Source organism: Lithobates pipiens, unplaced genomic scaffold (assembly GCF_037356315.1).
Source record: "Lithobates pipiens isolate NorthernLeopardFrog02 unplaced genomic scaffold, aLitPip1_a1.2 Scaffold_3, whole genome shotgun sequence".
In the NCBI taxonomy this organism is placed as follows: Eukaryota; Metazoa; Chordata; class Amphibia; order Anura; family Ranidae; genus Lithobates; species Lithobates pipiens.
In genome coordinates this window covers 9,349,837-9,369,061 of record NW_027507790.1, presented here as the reverse complement: position 1 = coordinate 9,369,061, position 19,225 = coordinate 9,349,837, and the positions used below count along the sequence as shown (strand labels likewise).

General features: G+C 44.2%; 1 protein-coding gene across 7 annotated transcripts in view; it reads left to right on the top strand.

The window, feature by feature from the left end:
• The window catches only part of EMID1 (EMI domain containing 1), a 170,048-nt gene that overhangs the window by 68,837 nt on the left and 81,986 nt on the right, over positions 1-19,225 (top strand). The gene's annotated exons all lie outside the window — the stretch shown is intronic.

Below are 19,225 nucleotides of genomic sequence, written 5' to 3'. Positions count from 1 at the left end.
GAGGAGCCTGGCTTTCTTCTTCGTCATCACCGCCTCTGTCCGGGGGTCTTCTTCCAACTTCAGTGGTCTTGTCCCCCTCTTCGGTTCTTCTTGCCGGGCCTCCGCTATCTTCTTATAGCTCTTTTACTAGTGGGGCCCGGTCTTCTGTCACCTTCTTCTCTTCTTCCGACTTTGGGGGTCTTGTCCCCCTCTTTGGTTCTTCTTGCCAGGCCTCCGCTTTCTTCTTCCAGCTCTTTTACTAGCGGTGGCCCGGTCTTCTGTTGTCGTCACCGCCGCTTTCTCTTCTTCTTCCTTGAGATGTTGACTCGACGCTCTCTCTGGCCTCAATGACAGAGATGCGTTGTGCGGCGACTTATATAGGGACAAGGGGCGGGGTCACCGGGTGATGTCAGATGGTGACCCCGCCCCTTATGATGTCACAGTCCCGGAGGACTTAGTCCCGGAGTGACAGGGCCAGCGAGGTGTCAATCTCGCCGATGGAGGCGGTGGCATTGACTTCCTGCGCTAGTCCCGTCTACCTGGAGCCGTGTTCAAAATGAACGGACTTTTCTCCGTGTGTGGGCAAGTCCGTTCATTTCAAAAGTCCGGCGGACTCCCGCCATAGTCCCGTGGTTTGTCCGCCGGAAAAGTCCGGTCATGCGTAGGCAGGTCTGCTCGTTCAGAAAGTCCGGTGGACCTCCGCTGCAAAGTCCGGCGGTTTGTCCGCCAGATAGTCCAATTGTGTGTACGCAGGATTAGAGAAAAAGCATTTGTATAGACTGAACTTTTACTAAAGAAAAGTTCTGCAACTGTAAAATTGTACATTGGCCATACATAGGCAGGTATTCCAATGGAAATGGTAGGTGAACCAGCTAAGGTCATCTTAAAGATCAATCGACACAAAAGTGACATTTCAGTTGTAGTCCTAATGGACCTACCCATTAAATTCCCTTGCATGTAATTGGCACAGCTTTATTGTTCAAGGTGAACATTCTCTACACCTAAAGAATTCTAGGTCTGGATATTTTATACGTAGTTACATTGGTCCAGCTTGGACCAACGTGACTAGGTGTATATACCAAAGCTGGCCGAAGCCCCGGGAAGCTGGAAATCTCTGAAGTAGACTCTGCTACCCCAGTGATCCCCAACTGACTCTGGGTCCCCTGTCAAGTAGTTTCCATGATGAGCTCTAAACACAGGAGGTTGGCTGCTCACCACAGGCGCCATTCAGAGAATGCTTTGCATTTTCTGAAAGAATGCAAAGCATTCCCTGATTAGACAAGGTGGAGAATGTGTGACGTCACCAGCCAGCCTGTCCACCTTGTCCAGTCAGAGAATGCTTTGCATTCATTCAGAAAATGAGTTATGTATAAAATATCTAGGGCTGAAACAACTAATCGAAATAATCAATAATAATCGATTATGAAAAATAGTTCATCAGCCGATTAGTTGGCCTGCATACAGATTGCATTATTTGTTTACATATCAGAAAATACAGTGCAGCACTCATACAGTTCAGATCACCTTCCATACATGTCAGTAAGTGCCTAAGAGCTTGTGAATGTGTGAGGAGCAATGCCTCATGGGACATGTAGTCCTGGGCAGGAGAAGGAAGTGAGTGATTCTAAGACCCCTTTCACACTGAAGTCGTTTTCAGGCATTTTAACGCTAGAAATAGCACCTGTAAAGCACCTGAAAACTGTCTCCCATTCCTTGCAATGGGTGCTTTCACACCCGGGCGGTGCACTTTGCCGGACATTAGAAAAGGTCCTGCAAGCAGCATCATTGGGGCGGTTTGGGAGTGCTGTATACAGCGTTCCAAAAACACCCCTGCCCATTGCAATGAATGGGCAGCGCTTCCGAATCGCCTGCAAAGTGATTCGGAAGCGCTGCAACACAGGAGTTTTTAAATGCGCTGCTAGTGTCCGAAAAGCGCAGCTTAACCACCGGCTCACACTGATATACATTGGCGTAATGGCTATCCTGCGCAAACTGATGTACCTGTACGTCAGCCTGCAAAAAAAGGATATCGGGCACTTGAGCTCCCTGCCACGGGAGCGTGCCCATGGGTCCCGCGGATTCGATCTCCGCTGGTGGCCCGCGATCGTGGCGAAAAGAGGGAGAACGGGAAACTGCCTATGTAAACAAGGCTTTTTCCTGTTCTGCCTAGTGACATAATACATCTTCTGTTCCCTGTCATCGTCTGTCTTTTTTTAAAACCACAGAGGTTATCAAATACCACCAAAAGAAAGCTCTATTTGTGGGAAAAAAAGGATGTCAAATTTGTTTGGGTACAGCATCGCACAACCACGTAATTGTTAGTTAAAGCAACACAGTGCCGTATCGCAAAAAATGCTAAAACTTGCAGTGCTTTACTGCAAGCACACGGGCGGCCCCAGTGTAAAAGGGGTCTAAAGGCAGAAGTTGTTTTTTTTACCTTGCTATGGGGCACTCTATAATATACTTTGTGGCTTGACTCTGAAGACAGGACACCAGAAGAGGAAAATTAGGGCTGCTCTGTGCAAAACCATTACACAGAGCAGACACTTAAACCCCCCTCCTGTCCAGACCAATTTTCAGCTTTCAGTGCTGATGCACTTTGAATGACAATTGCGCGGTCATACAACACTGTACCCAAATGAAATTTTTAAAAAAATTTCCCCACAAATAGAGCTTTCTCTGCGCTTTTTATTTTTTTAAAAATATTTTTATTTTTTTTATATTTTGTTATAAAATTTTGCAAACATGTAATTTTTCTCCTTCATTGATGTACGCTGATGAGGCGGCACTAATGGGCAACGATAGGTGGCAGTGATGGACACTGATGCGTGGCAGTGATGGTCACTGATGGGTTGCAATAATGGGCACTGATCAGCACTGGTTGGTTACACTGATAGGCAGCACTGCTAGGTGACACTGATTGATTGGCACCACTTGTGGGCATTGATAGGTGGCACCTGTGGGCATTGATAGGTGGCACTCATGGGTATTGATAAGTGGCACTGTGGGTACTGGCAGGTGGCACTGGCAGGGGGTATTGGTGGGCATAGATGAGGCAGAATTGCCTCTTCCTCTTCGGGACCGATGTCCCTTGCACATAAGCCGGTGATTGATTTTTTTTCTCCTCACGCTGTCAGCATGGGGAGAAAAAAAAACAATTACCGAGCTTTTGTTTACATCATGTGATCAGCTGTCATTGGCTGACAGCTGATCACGTTGTAAGGGGCCGGGATTGGCTCCTTACTCGGATCTGTGATCACCCGAGTCTCAGTGACTGGGTGATAACAGCATGCGCCGCGCGTCCTGCAGGAAATATGACGGCCTCACAGAAATTTAGGTCCGCGCTGTGGCCATCATTTGGCTATAGCGCGGACGCCATTGGTTAAAAAAATTAATAATCCAATGTTTGCAATCACTTTAAGGGCTCGCTGCAAAGAAGATCAGTACAGTGATTATCTGCAGTTTTTGTACTATAAAGGGGATATTTCGTTTTTTTAACCCCATCATGACAGGTGATAAAAAAAAAGCTTGCTGCTGCTACTAAATGTCTTATGCTGACCATACACAGAAGTGCAGAATCACACACACACACATATGTATATAAGTCCAGCGCTGAAGGTAGTAGAGAAATGATTAGATGGTGGGTGCAGATGGACGTAGGGGTTAAAACACCTCACACCAACTTCAAAGCATAATGAAACAGACATTACCTTGCCGACAAATATATCTTCTTACCAGAAGTCAGGTAAAATCAAGCATTGGGGTATTTGCCACATCCAATAACTCCTGTCGGAAGCATCACCATCAGCTTTCACATATGGAGCAGAATGGAAACTCTGGGAAATATAAAGATCCTCTGCAGATTCCCAATAGCCAGCAGTGAGACAGCATCAGGCTCCAGTACCAGTCAATGGAAACGATATGTGCCATATTAGAAAACAAGGAGGCACATAGTGAAGTCCATAAAAGCAATCCACAGTCTTTTTTGATTTATATGCCTGCATGCATTTTTCATTTGTGAGTACTCCCTTATTTTTTAATATATCCACTAAACTGATTTTATATATATATATATATATATATATATATATATATATATATATACAGTCTCTCACATAAGTCAGTACACCCCTCAAATTTTAGTAAATATTTTATTATATTATTTATATTTATTATATTTATTATCTTTTCATGTGACAACACTGAAGAAATTACACTTTGCTACAATGTAAAGTAGTGAGTGTACAGCTTGTATAACAGTGTCAATTTTCTTTCCTCTCAAAATAACTCAACACACAGCCATTAATGTCTAAACTGCTGGCAACAAAAGTCTGTACACCCCAAAGTGAAAATGTACAAATTGGGCCCAAAGTGTCAATATTTTGTGTGGCCACCATTATTTTCCAGCACTGCCTTAACCCATTTGGGCATGGAGCTCACAGAGCTTCACAGGTTGCCCCTGGAGTCCTCTTCCACTCCTCCATGATGACATCACGGAGCAGATGGATGTTAGAGACCTTGAGATCCTCCACCTTCTGTTTTGAGTATGCCCCACAGATGCTTAATAGGATTTAGATCTGGAGACCAGTCCATCGCCTTTACCCTCAACTGCTTTAGCAAGGCAGTGGTCATTTTGGAGGTGTGTTTGGGGTCATTATCATGTTAGAATACTGCCCTGCGGCCCAGTCTCCGAAAGGGAGGGGATTATGCTGTGCTTCAGTATGTCACAGTACATGTTGGCATTCATGGTTCCCTCAATGAACTGTAGCTCCCCAGTGTCGGCAGCACTCATGCAGCCCCAGGCCATGACACTCCCACCACCATGCTTGACACACTTGTCGTTGTACTCCTCACTTGGATGCCACCACACATGCGTGACACCATCTGAACCAAAAGTTTATCTTGGTCTCATCAGACCACAGGACATGGTTCCAGTTATTCATGTCCTTAGTCTGTTTGTTTTCAGCAAACTGTTTGCGGGCTTTCTTGTGCATCATCTTCAGAAGAGGCTTCCTTCGGGGATGACAGCCATGCAGACCAATTTGATGCAGTGTGCGGCATATGGTCTGAGCACTGACAGGCTGACCCCCCGCCTCTTCTTCCTCTGAAGCAATTCTGGCAGCACTCATACGTCAATTTCCCAAAGACAACCTCTGGATATGATGCTGAGCATGTGCACTCAACTTCTTTGTTCGACCATGAAGAGGTCTGTTCTGAGTGGAACCTGTCCTGTTAAACCTCTGAATGGTCTTGGCCACCGTGCTGCAGCTCAGTTTCAGGGTATTTCCAATCTTCTTATAGCCTAGGCCATCTTTATGTAGAACAACAATTCTTTTTTTAGATCCTCAGAGAGTTCTTTGCCATAGGGTGCCATGTTGAACTTACAGTTACCAGTATGAGAGAGTGAATGTGAGAATACCAAATTTAACACACCTGATCCCCATTCACACCTGAGACCTTGTAACACTAACGAGTCACATGACACCGGGGAGGGAAAATGGCTAATTGGGCCCAATTTGGACATTTTCAATTAGAGGTGTACTCACTTTTGTTGCCAGCAGTTCATGATCATCTTTACCCCATAAGGCAAAATCTTGCAAGGAGCTCCAGACCAAGGGCAATTGATGCTTATTTTGTATTTCTTCCATTTGCGAATAATCGCTCCAACAGTTGTCTCCTTCTCACCAAGCTTCTTGCTTATGGTCTTGTAGCCCATTCCAGCCTTGTACAGGTCTACAATCTTGTCCCTGACATCCTTTGACAGCTCTTTGATCTTGCCCATGATGGTGAGGTTTGAGTGGAAGAAAGATTCTGTGGATAGGATTCTTTTATACACATAATGAGTTGTTGTTAGGAGCACCTTCTTAAATTGACAGGACTGATCTGTGTACCACATGAGCACATACTGTAGCCAGTCCGTGGGAGCCAGAATTATTGTTGGTTGGTAGGGGATCAAATACTTATTTTACTCACTGAACTGCAACTCAATTTATAACATTAGTATCGTGTGGTTTTTTTTCTGGATTTTTGGTTAATATTCTGTCTCTGTCATTTGAAATACACCTATGATGACAATTATACTCTTAATTTCTTTGTAAGTGGACAAATTTTCAAAATCTGCAGGGAATTAAATAATTATTTTCCCCATTTTATGTGGCTTTCTCTGTGAATTTAACCTCGACAGGCACACTATTCATCTAGTGTAGATGTTACTTGATTTGTATTTAAAAAAAGAAATGTACAGTGTAAAATGATCAAGAAAAAGAAATTGAACGCTGATACATCAAAATATTTCAAGGCAGCTGGTGTGTTGGCGGGTGGCTGCCCTGATGACCAGTGTATGTTAGTGACGTTGCCTACCAGCATGCCTGCCACCTAATGTTTCATATGGTTTTGTTGCAGGGCACGAAAGGGCTGTGCTGTCTTTACCCTTCCTGTTTTTCAGCCTTTTCCTGAGGTCAGATGGGGTTAAATGCAGAGTTCATAAACTCTGCCAAGCCAGCTGGGACAGAGTGGGCAGCTGTGTGGGAATCAGCTGCTTTAGACAAAACTAATTTAACCCATTCGCAGCTATAAACAAGATGGCAATCTTTAGGTTACAAAGCCCCTTTCTTTTTCCAGCTGCCTGTATGCTGCCTGTTACTGCCTGCTGCTGGCTAATATGAAAAGCACAATCCTTTTCGTGAGAGGTAGAAGGTTTATGTTATTCTTTTAGCCCCTCATTTACATAGTCTCAGATACCTGACCAATAGGGCCCAAGATTAGGAGGGGGGCTTGGTGACATCAGAGTGTAAAATAGGTCTCCAGTCTTGGCTGTTACCCATAACCCTCTAGGGGTTGGCGTGAGGAGACAACCTCCCCAGTGCTGCACAATGTAAGCCACTTGTTACCAAGGAAACCACTGTAATGTAGCCAGGAAAAGAGATAATTACAAAAAAAAAAGCCAAAGAGAGAATGAAAAATATGGAACGGGAGAAAATTGATACATTATGAATGGGGTGAAGGTGACAGAACACGGAATGATTTAGTGAGCATGTTAAAAATAAAGGTTGTCTGTGTGGAATCTGAAGGCTGTGCAAAATGCTAGAGAAGAAAGACAAGAATGGTGGTGAAAGAGAGATAAATGGACTGAGGAAAACAAGATTAGTGAAAATGAACAGACTAGAAACGAGTCAACGAAGAGAAGGGGGTCAGGAATAGAAAAGCAACATGTCGGAGACAGAGAGCAAAGAAAGTCAGTTTGGGAAGAATGATTTCATGGGAGAGTAGGGAGGGGAATGAGAGAAGCCGAGTGTGCAAGGGCTAGCGATGTGGAATTAAAACCATCTGTTAGAATATGATGGAGCGACTGACATACACACCGCTCTGTAATTATGTGTACATTGAACAGAAAGGAGATTTCTATTTATGTATGTGTGCCTACACTGCCAGGAGCTATGGCTTGTAATTTTCATAACCAACTGTACATAGTGTGCTGACTAATGTCTGCATAGACATTTATTGATGGAACTATGCTTAAAGGGGAAGTACCAGCTGTATTTCATATGTCTAACAGCTTGAAAAGTTCATAAGAAAAAAGTAAAAATTGATTTATTCAATAAAACAAGAGCAATGGTGGTGTGTAACGTTCAGTAAGCAACATCAACCATTAGTTACTGAGAATTACTATACGTTGCTCTGCCTAACAACCTATTTAAGAAAGGGCCTCATGTCAGCCATACACAGACATATCTTTGAAGCCTTTATAGCTATGGGGTGTCCCCCTAAAAAGCTCCTACACCCAGCATATATACTTTTTTCCCATCTGCCTATTGGCAGTCACCTGATGTCCCAAAGTCCTTCCTCTTGTTCTCCAGTGGCATTGGGTGATTATCTGTGCTGCAGAGAACGGCACTGATGATTTTACTGTATATTTCTAAGCAGGTGTAATCTGCATTCTCCAGGTGACGCTCGCAGTGCCGATGGTTACTGGGGAGCAGCTATTCTATTAGATGCTGGCACCCCATGTGGCTTTGGCAGCCATCTTAAGTCTGTTTAAATCAGAGCTCCAACCAAAAGGGGAAGCTTTGTCCTTTTTGCATCCTCCACTTCCACATTTGGCACTTTTTTGGGGGAGGGGGGACCTGGTACCTGGTTTTGACAGGTACCTGCTCTGACTTCCGGGTAGGATCGCTGCAGCAATCTCTGAGCAATTTCCAGGACCACCCCCCCCCCCCCCACACTTTCTGGGGGACACTCCATCGAGCGTGACTCAATGTTTATAAGAGTTTAGGCTCAAAGAAAGTTGTTTGAATGATGAAGGGTTTATTTTGTACTGGAAAAGGACCGACACCAAAGAATAAGCATTGTTTTAGCCTGAAGAGAATTAGGTAGTACTTTTATTATAACAGGATGGTGCAGGAACAGGATTAAAACATGGAGATAGGCTTTAAATAATAACAAAATATTGTATAATTGCCGTCCCTTTAAAAGGCTTTTGAGCATTGGTATCAACCACTTTTTAAATGTTACATGCAAACGAAATATCTGTCTTTTCTATTAGTAGGGGTCTATAGGCGTATAAATGGTAGACATTTTCGAAATCCTGGGCAATCTCCGAAATCAGTATAAATATTTTTCGACAAAAATTTTAGTCAGGCAGAGTTTAAGTCATGGATCAACAGCCAGCAGAACCAACATGTCCCAATGGAGAAATAAGCATCATTACAGCTATCATAGAATTGGATATTAGATGTCACCTAAAAATAACAGCCTATCATCAGCGTAAAGTGGTAACTTGCCTTTGGCATTTGCCCTTTGAAACCCCACTATAATAACTCTAATGGTCTCATGGGCTGTAATGCCAGAACCCACAGCAAAGGCGGTGATAGGGCACACCATGACTTGTGAAGGGAGAAAGACTCTGACAGCATGTTATTAACTGAATAAAGGCAGTGGGTGCTGAACTTAGATCCATGGAATAAACTGCTTAGCAAAAAGTATGTTTATTTAGCACCTGTCTTGAGTAATTTCACTCTATGCTGGTAAATATCATGGTGGCTTGCAACAATAAAATTTCTGACTGATCTGCGTGTATGGGTTTTTGAATAATTTTTCACAGGCTATTGACTAAAACTCTGGCAATAGTTTTTATTGTAAATTAAGTCATTGATGAACCCACATGATGGGACATGTAGGGCGGGAGAGGAGGCAGACATAGATCAGAAGTGATGCACAAGGAAGTCCCCGGTACTTGGTGTTGTTTTACTGTGGTTTTACCAAGTTGTGTCGTAAGTGCAATTTTAACCTTAATAAATTGGCATGCATTAATGTACTATACTATGGAAAGCCTGTAAATATTGTTTTCCAACATGAGTATGGCCACATGAGTGGTCCAGAGTCTTAAAGGGACCATACTTCGGATATTACTGGAGGCGCTGGGTGGGAAATACAGCAGGAAGGCTTTGAAGTGTCCAGAAATTGGAGATATCTTGGTGGATGATCACATGCAAGTGAGATTGTAATTGTTTGGAAGTGAGAATTCTGTGAGCACTGAGGTGGCATGCATGGTTTAACCATAGGAGCACGTTATATCTATATTGGTGTGGGATATTTAAGAGCACAGAAGAAGCAACGTGTTCACAATATTGGATGTTCAAGAAGAGACTGATCAATATACAGTATAATGTCTAAGGCTGCGTACACACGGGCGGATTGTCTGCCCAACTTAGTCCGCTGAACAGTGTTTCAGCGGACAATCCGCTCGTGTGTGGGCTTCAGCGGACTTTTTCAGCGGACAATCTGACGAACAAAGTCTTACGGAATTTCCGTAAGACAGTCCGTTCAAACTTGGTTTTGTCCGTCCAAACTTGGTTTCAGCGGACAGTCCGCTCGTGTGTAGGCAAGTTGGACGGACTAAGTATGGTGCATGCTCAGAAAGGATTTACACGGCCGAAGGTTGCATTGCAGTGTATAGGACGTCGTTTTTCTAGTCCCGTCGTACGTGCTGTAGACGTCATCGCGCACGCTTTCAGCGGACTGTCTGCTCATCGTGTGTGGTCAAGTCCGTTCATGCAAATTTTGAACGGACTGTCTGTCGGATTGTCTGACGAACTTAGTTGGGCAGACAATCCGCCCGTGTGTACGCGGCCTTACACTCAGAATGTTGTGTTTTGAATTGTATGACACTGATTAACACAATTTATTTTCCTGTGGGGGATATGTTGTCTGGATGATTTACACACAAGTAGTTTTTTAATATAGACATATTGGAATAACTTAAGTCAATTTAATAATTGGTTAAGCAGCGCAGTATCCTTTTTTTTCACCTATCACTTTAAGTTGTGGGAAACATTCAAGTGCTAGCAGCAGCTTATTTTAATTTGTCCCCTAGTTACAGTTAGTTTATTGGTGGTGCAAGAGTCACATCACTTTAAAGAGGAAGTAAACCCTGATGAGTTTACTTCCTCTTTCATTCCCTGTAAACGCAAAGCATAATGGACTACTATGCATCGCATAGTAGTCCATTATGTGTCACTTACCTGACACAGGAGCCAGCGAAGTCACCGCTGTCCCCTGTAGTTCCGAGCGTCCATCTTCTTGGTGGGTCTCCGTGGGTCTCGCTGCTCCGGTGCTGTGATTCGCCGGAGCAGCGATGATGTCACTCCCGCGCATGCGCACGGGAGCCGAGACTCGCGGCATTGCCGTCATCGACGCTGCCCTGCTCAGTGCGCCTGCGCGCCGCTGTCTACGGCGCATGCGCCGTAGATAGCGGTGCCCGTCTTCGGGCAAATATCTCCTAAACCGTATAGGTTTGGGAGATATTTCTTGGACCTACAGGTAAGCCTTAATCTAGGCTTACCTGTAGGTCAAAGTGGTTTGTAAGGGTTTACAACCACTTTAAAATTACAGTATGCTCATAGGCCACATTACTACTATAAAGCATATCTCCCAACTGTCCCTGATTTCGTAGGGACTGTTCCTGATTTGGAGCAATGTCTCTCTGTCCCCCATTCCTCCTCATTTGTCCCTCATTTTGGTTTGATCTATATAGATGTATATAAAATGCACTTTGTATCTATCAAAAAGTGTTTTCCAGTGCAAAACCTTTCATCTGATTTCTAAATTGCTGCGTTAATAAATTCCAAAAGCCCATATAAAGGAATAGTAGTGGAAAAAAGCACTTGTGGGTTTAACCAATCTTGTTTTTTTGTACAATTCTCCTTTAAGGGGGCATAGCAGGGTGTGTGTTCTATGCCTGTATACTTTTGCTGATAGGTGTCCCTCTTTCCCATCTCAAAAAGTTGGGAAGTATATATAAAGGTCAGCATAGAAGTCTTGATAGGATACTAAAATATCAGAAGAAGTGGTTGCTGCTGTCTCCACAAGCAGATATGACACTGACATGTGTAATAGGTCACTGAGATTTGGTTTTCGTGGCTAATAAATGACCTGTGTGCCCCACTCTTCAAAATGTGTTTCTTGAGTCATGAAATTACTTTTCTTCGCTTGAAATAAAGAAAGAGATTTATGTAAGTGTTGACATTCTATCCATGTGAATTGCATGTCAGGATTTGGGTTAGTAAAAAAAGCTATCTCAGCGTGTTAAATGTCTTTTATCTTTTTGGCTTCCCAGGCCCCTGACTTCTTTTTAATCCCAGCTATTTAGCCAATTAACACGCCTGTTAGGAAAGCCTTGAGAGCATCCCATACCACAAAAGAGTGCACTGTTGGCTTGTTAAGGTCAAGGAATTCTTGCATCTGAGCCATTACTCTCTTTTGGTCAGGGATAAGCTCCAGCCAGTATGAATTCATCTTCTATAAACTGCTAGTACAGGGGTTTTGATTTAACTGAACTATCAGGAAGACTGATCCAGAGCAAGACCAATGCTGAACAATGCCAGGTATGTAGTCGAGAAGCAGAAGTAATGCTGCTCTGTTTGCCTCCACACATCAGACAGACAAATCTCACCTGTATAGCAAGCAGATGAGGTCTCTGTTTATGGCCCCTTGTGGTTGCCATATTTATACAGGGCCGTCTTTAATACTGATTGGACCCTGGGCAAAAATTTTCTTGGGCTCCCCATGTAATTTCGCTCTCCACGTGCTCTGAGATATACAATAAATAGCAGCTAGACTTAAAGTCAGTTTACTGTATCAGATCAGGCAGCAGTTGGTTGCCAGTTGTTATAGCATATCATTACCACTTACTGACTGGTTGCTAGAGGTTACAGCACACATTACGGTTCACCAATTAGTTTCTAGAGGTTACAGCAAATGATTTCTGCTTGTTAATTGGTTGCTAGAGATTACTGTACAATATTACTGCTCACTGATTGGTTGCTAGAGCTTATAGCACATCATCTCCTCAGTGCAGGGGGGAATGATCTACATATGAATGCCACCTTTATTTACATATTAATACCGCCGGCCACAGCTACTTATTTATGAATGCCACCACTATTTACATATGAATGCCGGTTATTGGCATGTAAACACAGGGTCTGCAGGTGAGTCATCTGGACATGACAATAGGGCAGAGCTGGCCAGCATTAGTAGCAGCACTTCACACTGAGATATTGGGATACAGCATAGGACGAAAACTTCAGAGAACAAGGGAATTTAAACGGGGATAGTTGGCAAGTATGAGGCACTAAGGTGCCCTGGTCAGATGAGACGAGCATTGAACTTTTTGGCCTAAAAGCAAAATGCTATATGTGGCGGTAAATTAACATTGCACATCACCCTGAACACACCATCTCCACCATGAAAAATGGTGGTGCATGGATCATGTTGTAGGAAAGCTTTTCTTCAGCAGGGACAGGGAAGCTGGTCAGAGTTGATGGGAAGATGGATGGAGCCAAATACAGGGAAATCTTATGCCGCGTACACACGACCAGACTTTTCGAGGGATTAAGTCCGACAGACTTTCGAAGGAGTTCTGACGGAGTTCTGGCAGAATTCTGACGGACTTTCCGAATGAGCGGACTTGGCCACACACAATCACACCAAACTCCGACGGATTCGAACGTGATGACGTACGACTGGACTCGAATAAGGAAGTTCATAGCCAGTAGCCAATAGCTGCCCTAGCGTCGGTTTTAGTCCGTCGGAATAGCATACACACGAGCAAATTTTTCTGTAGGAACTGGGTCCGGCAGAGTTCTGGCGGAAAAATTTGAAGCATGTTCCATTTCTAAAGTCTGTCAGACTTTTGCGAATCAAAAGTCCGTTGCAGCCCACACACGATCGAATAGTCTGCCGTAATCATTTCGTCAGACTTTGGATGTTGAAAAGTCCGGTCGTGTGTACGGGGCTTTAGAAGAAAACCTGTTATGCCGCGTACACACGATCGGAATTTTCTATAACAAATGTTCGATGTGAGCTTGTTGTTGGAAATTCCCAGGCTTCATCTGACTTTTTCTGTCAGAATTTCTGACAACAAAAATTTGAGAGCTGGAGCTCAAATTTTTGGACAACAAAATCCGTTGTCGGAAATTCTGATCGTGTGTACACAATTCCGACGCACAAAATTCCACGCGTGCTCGGAATCAAGTTGAAGAGCTGCCCTGGCTATTGAACTTCCTTTTTCTAGTCCCATCGTACGTGTTGTACGTCAGCGTGCTCTTGCCAATTGGAATTTCCAAAAACATTTGTGCAACCATGTGTATGCAAGACAAGTTTCAGCCAATATCCCTTGGAAATAAATCCATGGTTTGGTGGTTGGAAATTCCGATTAGAGTCTGCAAAAGACTTGAGAGCAGGGTGGAGGTTCACCTTCTAGCAGGACAATGACCCTAAATATACAGCCAGAGCTACAATGGAATGGTTTAGATCAAAACATAATCATGTGTTAGAATGAGAATGGCCCAGTCAAAGTCCAGACCTAAATCCAAATGAATATCTGTGGCAAGACTTGAAAATTCCTTTTCGCAGATGCTCTCCATCCATTCTGACAGAGCTTGAGCTATTTTGCAAAGAAGAATGGGCAAAAATGTCACTTTTTAGATGTGCAAAGCTAGTAGAGACATAAAAAGACTTGCAGCTGTAATTTTAGCGAAAGAGGGTTCTACAAAGTATTGACTCAGGAGGGCTGAATACAAATGCATGTCACACATTTCACATATTTATTTGTGAAAATTTTTGAAAACCATTTATCATTTTCCTTCCACTTCACAATTATGTGACACTTTATGTTGGTCTATCACATAAAATCCCAATAAAATACATTTACGTTTTTGGTTGTAACACGACAAAATGTGGAAAATGTCAAGGGGTATGAATTCTTTTTCAAGGCACTGTATTTACTAGTGACAAATATACTATGTTGTACAGGCTGTGATATGGGGGTTATTTAGCTCACTATTAGATCTGTTTTTAGGGTAAGTTTACACAGGAACGCAGTGTGGAAAACCTGCGTTCTGTACGCTTTTCCCACATTGTTCAAGACACACTGCAGTGTGTGTCAGGTTGCAAACACAGTGCATTTTTCTACAGTTGTACCATGCAATCCAGTTGCTGTGTGGTTTTTAAAGTAGTGCATGCAGGACTTTTGGTAACTTACAGTGTAATTTCAGCCTATTCAAATAGATAGGCTGAAATTTCAATGCACCCAGATTGCATGTGAATCCCACAGGAATGCATAGTTCATTGCTGTGCGATTCATGGTGTGAACCGGCCCTCTCCAGTCCGAGCTGTGTTTTCAAGACTTGCCAGCCCACTTTTATTAAAACAGAAGTCAAGGCAATGCCTTTACATCAGGTTTTTCCATACAGGGGTTTCAGTATCACACAGCAAAACAGATAACAGAAAATTCCAAGCAACCTGGCCTCCTCTTTAGCAGCCCTACTGCTCTTGCACTGGTCTCTCAGACCACCCCAAAGCTCTCCTGGCTCTCTGAACTCTCTCCTTGGCTCACTCAGCATTTTGTTACAGCTCCCTGCTGTATGGGCCCACTCCTGGCCCCTCAATAGGGGTTCTCCTGACTAACACTGCGAAAGTTCGGACCCAAATGACAAACCCAATTACAGTCAATGAGACCCGAACGTCAAAAATCAAAAGTGCCCATTTTGAAAGCTTATAGGCAAGTAATTGGGCATACAATGGTTATAGGAGTCCAGGTCTTGACCTGGGGGACATGTATCAATAAAAAGAAAAAGTTGTGAAAAACATAATTTTTAAATGAGCAGTGATTTTTTTGGATTTTTTTAAGTGAAAGCATAAAAATGAAAAAATCTTTCCAAAATAGTGCCTGGGGGGTCCCCTTAGTCTACCTGTAAAGTGGCAGATCTGTACCATGTCTAGAATCTGCAGCGGCAATAATTGCATTTATAAAGCCAAAAAAATGACATCTTCCCTGCTGGCTGCCTTTATTTTGCTCAGCAACAGCTAGGGGATCCAGATGGCACAATTTAGTGCACTGGGAACAAGATTAGAGAATTTTTGGATACATTCTGGTGTCACTTTGGCTTTGGATGGAAGTAATAGATTCATAAAAATTGGTCTTTGGGTGTCGGTGACGCCTTCCCACAGCAACGCTATAGAGGTAAAACATGATGAAAGCAAGAATTGGCCTTGCTGTAAACAATTGCAATGATATGCATCTGTCAAACAGGAGCAGACAAATTGGTCTTTGGGTGTCGTGGCGGCACAATAATTCAATAGCATACTGGGCAAGTTCTGGCCAGTGGTCTATTCTCATGACCCAGTAAGTCAGTGGGTCGTCAGCAGGAAAGCTCTCCATCTCTGTTTTGGCCCCGGGGTAATCATCCGCCATGTGATGCAGACGTTGCCGATGGCATGTGGAAGCTGACAGCCCTGGGCGGCAAGGGCTAAAAAAATTCTGAAATGCCTCAGTTTCACTCTCCAACGCTCCTCTCTTGACCAACAGAAGACTCAAAACGACGTTTTCCACGACACTGTTGCCTACTAGAGTCAGGAAAAAGGTTCACTAAAATCCTCTTTAACGCGTCCTCAAGAGATTTTATCTTCTGCACTCTCTGTGGGGACGGGATGAGTTCTGAGAACTTCCCCTTATAATGGCTGGTCAAGGAGGACTGCCAACCAGTAATCATACTTCTCCTTTATTCCACGTATTCTTGAGTCCTTTCACAGGCTTTGAACCATGAGGTTGCCCATGCACCTCAAATTTGCAGAGGCTTGAGAAGCAAACTCCTCTGGGTCATTCAGGATGACAGCATCTGGAACTTCCTCCTCCCAGACACGTACAACTCCCAAGGGTCCTGGGGTTGGAAAGCCATCGCTTACAGATTGACACATGTCTTCCTTTTCTTCAAAGCCTATGAATGTGCCAGAATCCTCATCCTCCTCCCCTCTCTCCTCCTGTGTGTTCTGTGACATAGGAATGATGGTGTGTGGAAAGGAAGTCCTCCTCTTCCTCCTGCTGCTCTGCCTCCAGTGTCCTGTCCATAATGTCACGCAGAGTCTGCTCCAGCAGGAACACAACAGGGATTGTATCACTGATGCATGCACTGTCACTGCTCACCATTCTTCTGGCCTCCTCAAATAAATGACAATACAGTGCATGCATCTTTAATGATCAGCCATTGGCATTGGGGAAAAAAAGCTGAGGCGGCCCAAACCTGTCGTTGTGCCTTACAGACACAGGTACTCGTTGACGGCCCTCTGCTGCATGTATAGCTGCTGCAGCATTCCCAAAGTTGAGTTTCACCTGGTGGGCATGTCACAAATCAGGCGGTTTACAGGGCAGGTGGAATTCCCACTGAATTTCAGCCAGCCGAGCCCTGACTGTGTATGACCGCCTGAAATGGCTACAGACTCTTCTGGCCAGCTTTAGCACATCTTGCAACCCTGGGTGCATATTTAGGAAACACTGCACCACCAAATTGAGGACATGTGCCAGACATGTCAACTTTCCCTGTCTAAGGGCGGACAGGAGGCTTGAGCCATTAATAGACACCACCATTCCTGGTTCCAGCTGGCATGGTGTAACCCACATCTGGGCCTGTCCCTGCAGAGCTGCAAGAATCTCTGCTCCGGTGTGGTTCCTGTCCCCTAAACACACCAGCTGAAGCACAGCTGTATGGAGACATGAGGGCACAACAAGCTGCAGCATCGGGCCCTGTCCTGCATCCTTTCGAGTTGCAAGCAGTGTTATCCAATGTGCTGTGAACAAAATATATCCTCCCTGCCCATGCTTGCTGGACCACGTATCAGCAGTAAGGTGGATTTAAGGGATAAAATTCCCTTCCACGTGATGGTAGAGAGATGGAACGGCCTTACGTGAAAAGTAGTAGCGACTGGGAACCTGCGATTGTGGTACAGCACATTGTGTGGCAGAATCCACCAGGCTGAAAGGCAGAAGTTGGACAGCCAACAGCTTTCACAAGCTTGCATTCAGACGCTGGGCATGTGGGTTTAAGGGACTGTATTTTGTCTGCTGCAGCAGATGGGGCAGAGAAATTTGCTGACTACAGTCTACAGCTGGTGGTGTACTGCTGGCAGATGTGCTGCTAGGACCTGGGACACCCTGTGTTATACCATCATCTGTCAGGGGAGGTTGCTGAAAGGTAATGACTCAGTATCGCAGGGGCATACTGAAGTGGGTAAGGAGGAGGAGGAACAGATTAGTGCCCCTTTTGTGTGGCTTTTAGGTGCTCTTGCCAACAGGACTGAGTGGTTGGACGTTAAATGCCTTGTTAAGCATATGGTACCCAAATGGTTGGTGTTTATGCCACGTTTGATGTGCCTGACACATAGTTTGCCGATAGCAACAGAGCGATCTGTTGCAGATGTGCTAAAAAAGGCCCAGACATCTGAGCTTTGGGGAGTGGACCGGGAGATAATAGCTACAGAATGTGATGGAATAGGGTGGCTGCTCTCTCCTCTTTCTTGATATTGGACTCCTTGGGGTTGTGCCGCCTCACGTTCAGTTTCCTCCTCTGCTCTATCTGGCAGCCAAGTCTCATCAGTGACCTCATCATCATCATCATCTCCTCTATCTTCATCATTACCACTGGAGACAACTTGGCAATATGCTGCAGCTTGGGGAACATGAATGCCAATTTGTCTACCAGTGTTCCTCTCTCTAGGCTCATGTTCCTGTCATCCTCAACCTCAGAACCAACATCTCAATCCAGTATTGGTTGGGCATCATCAAGGTTCAAGTGGCTGACTCTGTGGTCAAATAACTCAGCTGACTCCTCAATGGCTGATGCTGGGGCTATGGCAGGAATAGATGTGAACAAGGAGGCAGGTTTATCCACTTTGGCATCTGCAGGGGACTGCACACTTGTCTCTGCTTGCGTGACAGAGGATGAAGAGGATGAGGAAGGTTTATTTACGCACACAAAACGATATGGCGTTAAACTGGCAGTAACGCACACAGAACTATATGTCATTAAACTGGCAGTAATGCACACAAAACTATATGGCGTTAAACTGGCAGTAACGCACGCAAAACTATATGGCGTTAAACTGGCAGTAATGTACACAAAACAATATGGAGTTAAACTGGCAGTAATGCACACAGAACTATATGGCGTGAAACTGGCAGTAACGCACACAAATTGATATGACGTTAAAGTGGCAGTAACACACACAGAAGTAAATGGCGTTAAACTGGCAGTAACGCAATCAAATAGACGGTGTTCAACCGTCACTACACTGACGCTATCTGAACTGTCCCTACTCTAGCTATACACTGTTAAGATTACTGACACGGTCTCACTACACTACACTGAAACTATATGGCTGTCCCTACTCTACACTAATGTATGTATGAATGACACGGTCTCACTACACTACAGTGAAACTATCTGAGCTATCCCTACTCTAGCTGCACACTATGCAAAGCTGAATGATGGTCTTCCTCACTACACTCACACTATCCCTAGACTGACACTAAACTAATATTCTACACTGGCAATTGAAGCAAAATAGCACAGTATAACACACTAACTAACTAATAGTTAATCAAAATCACACTGAAAATGGCTGCCATTGAAAAAATACTTTTATATTGTGGGGCGGCAATGAGCCATGATTAGATAAAGTCATGATGACAGTGTCCAATCATGACTCTGACAGTACTCTGTGCCCTGATTGGCTGAAGTTTTCATTGCTTCAGCCAATCAGGGCTTGCAATGCATTGTTCAGCTCCCCAATGCATAGTGGTCTGTTCGCCGAATGCCCGAACAATAAAATTTCAGCCCGAACTTATGCTCGGGCTGAACTGTTCGCCCATCCATACTCCTGGCATCCCAAGCTCTCTCATTCCTCTGAAACT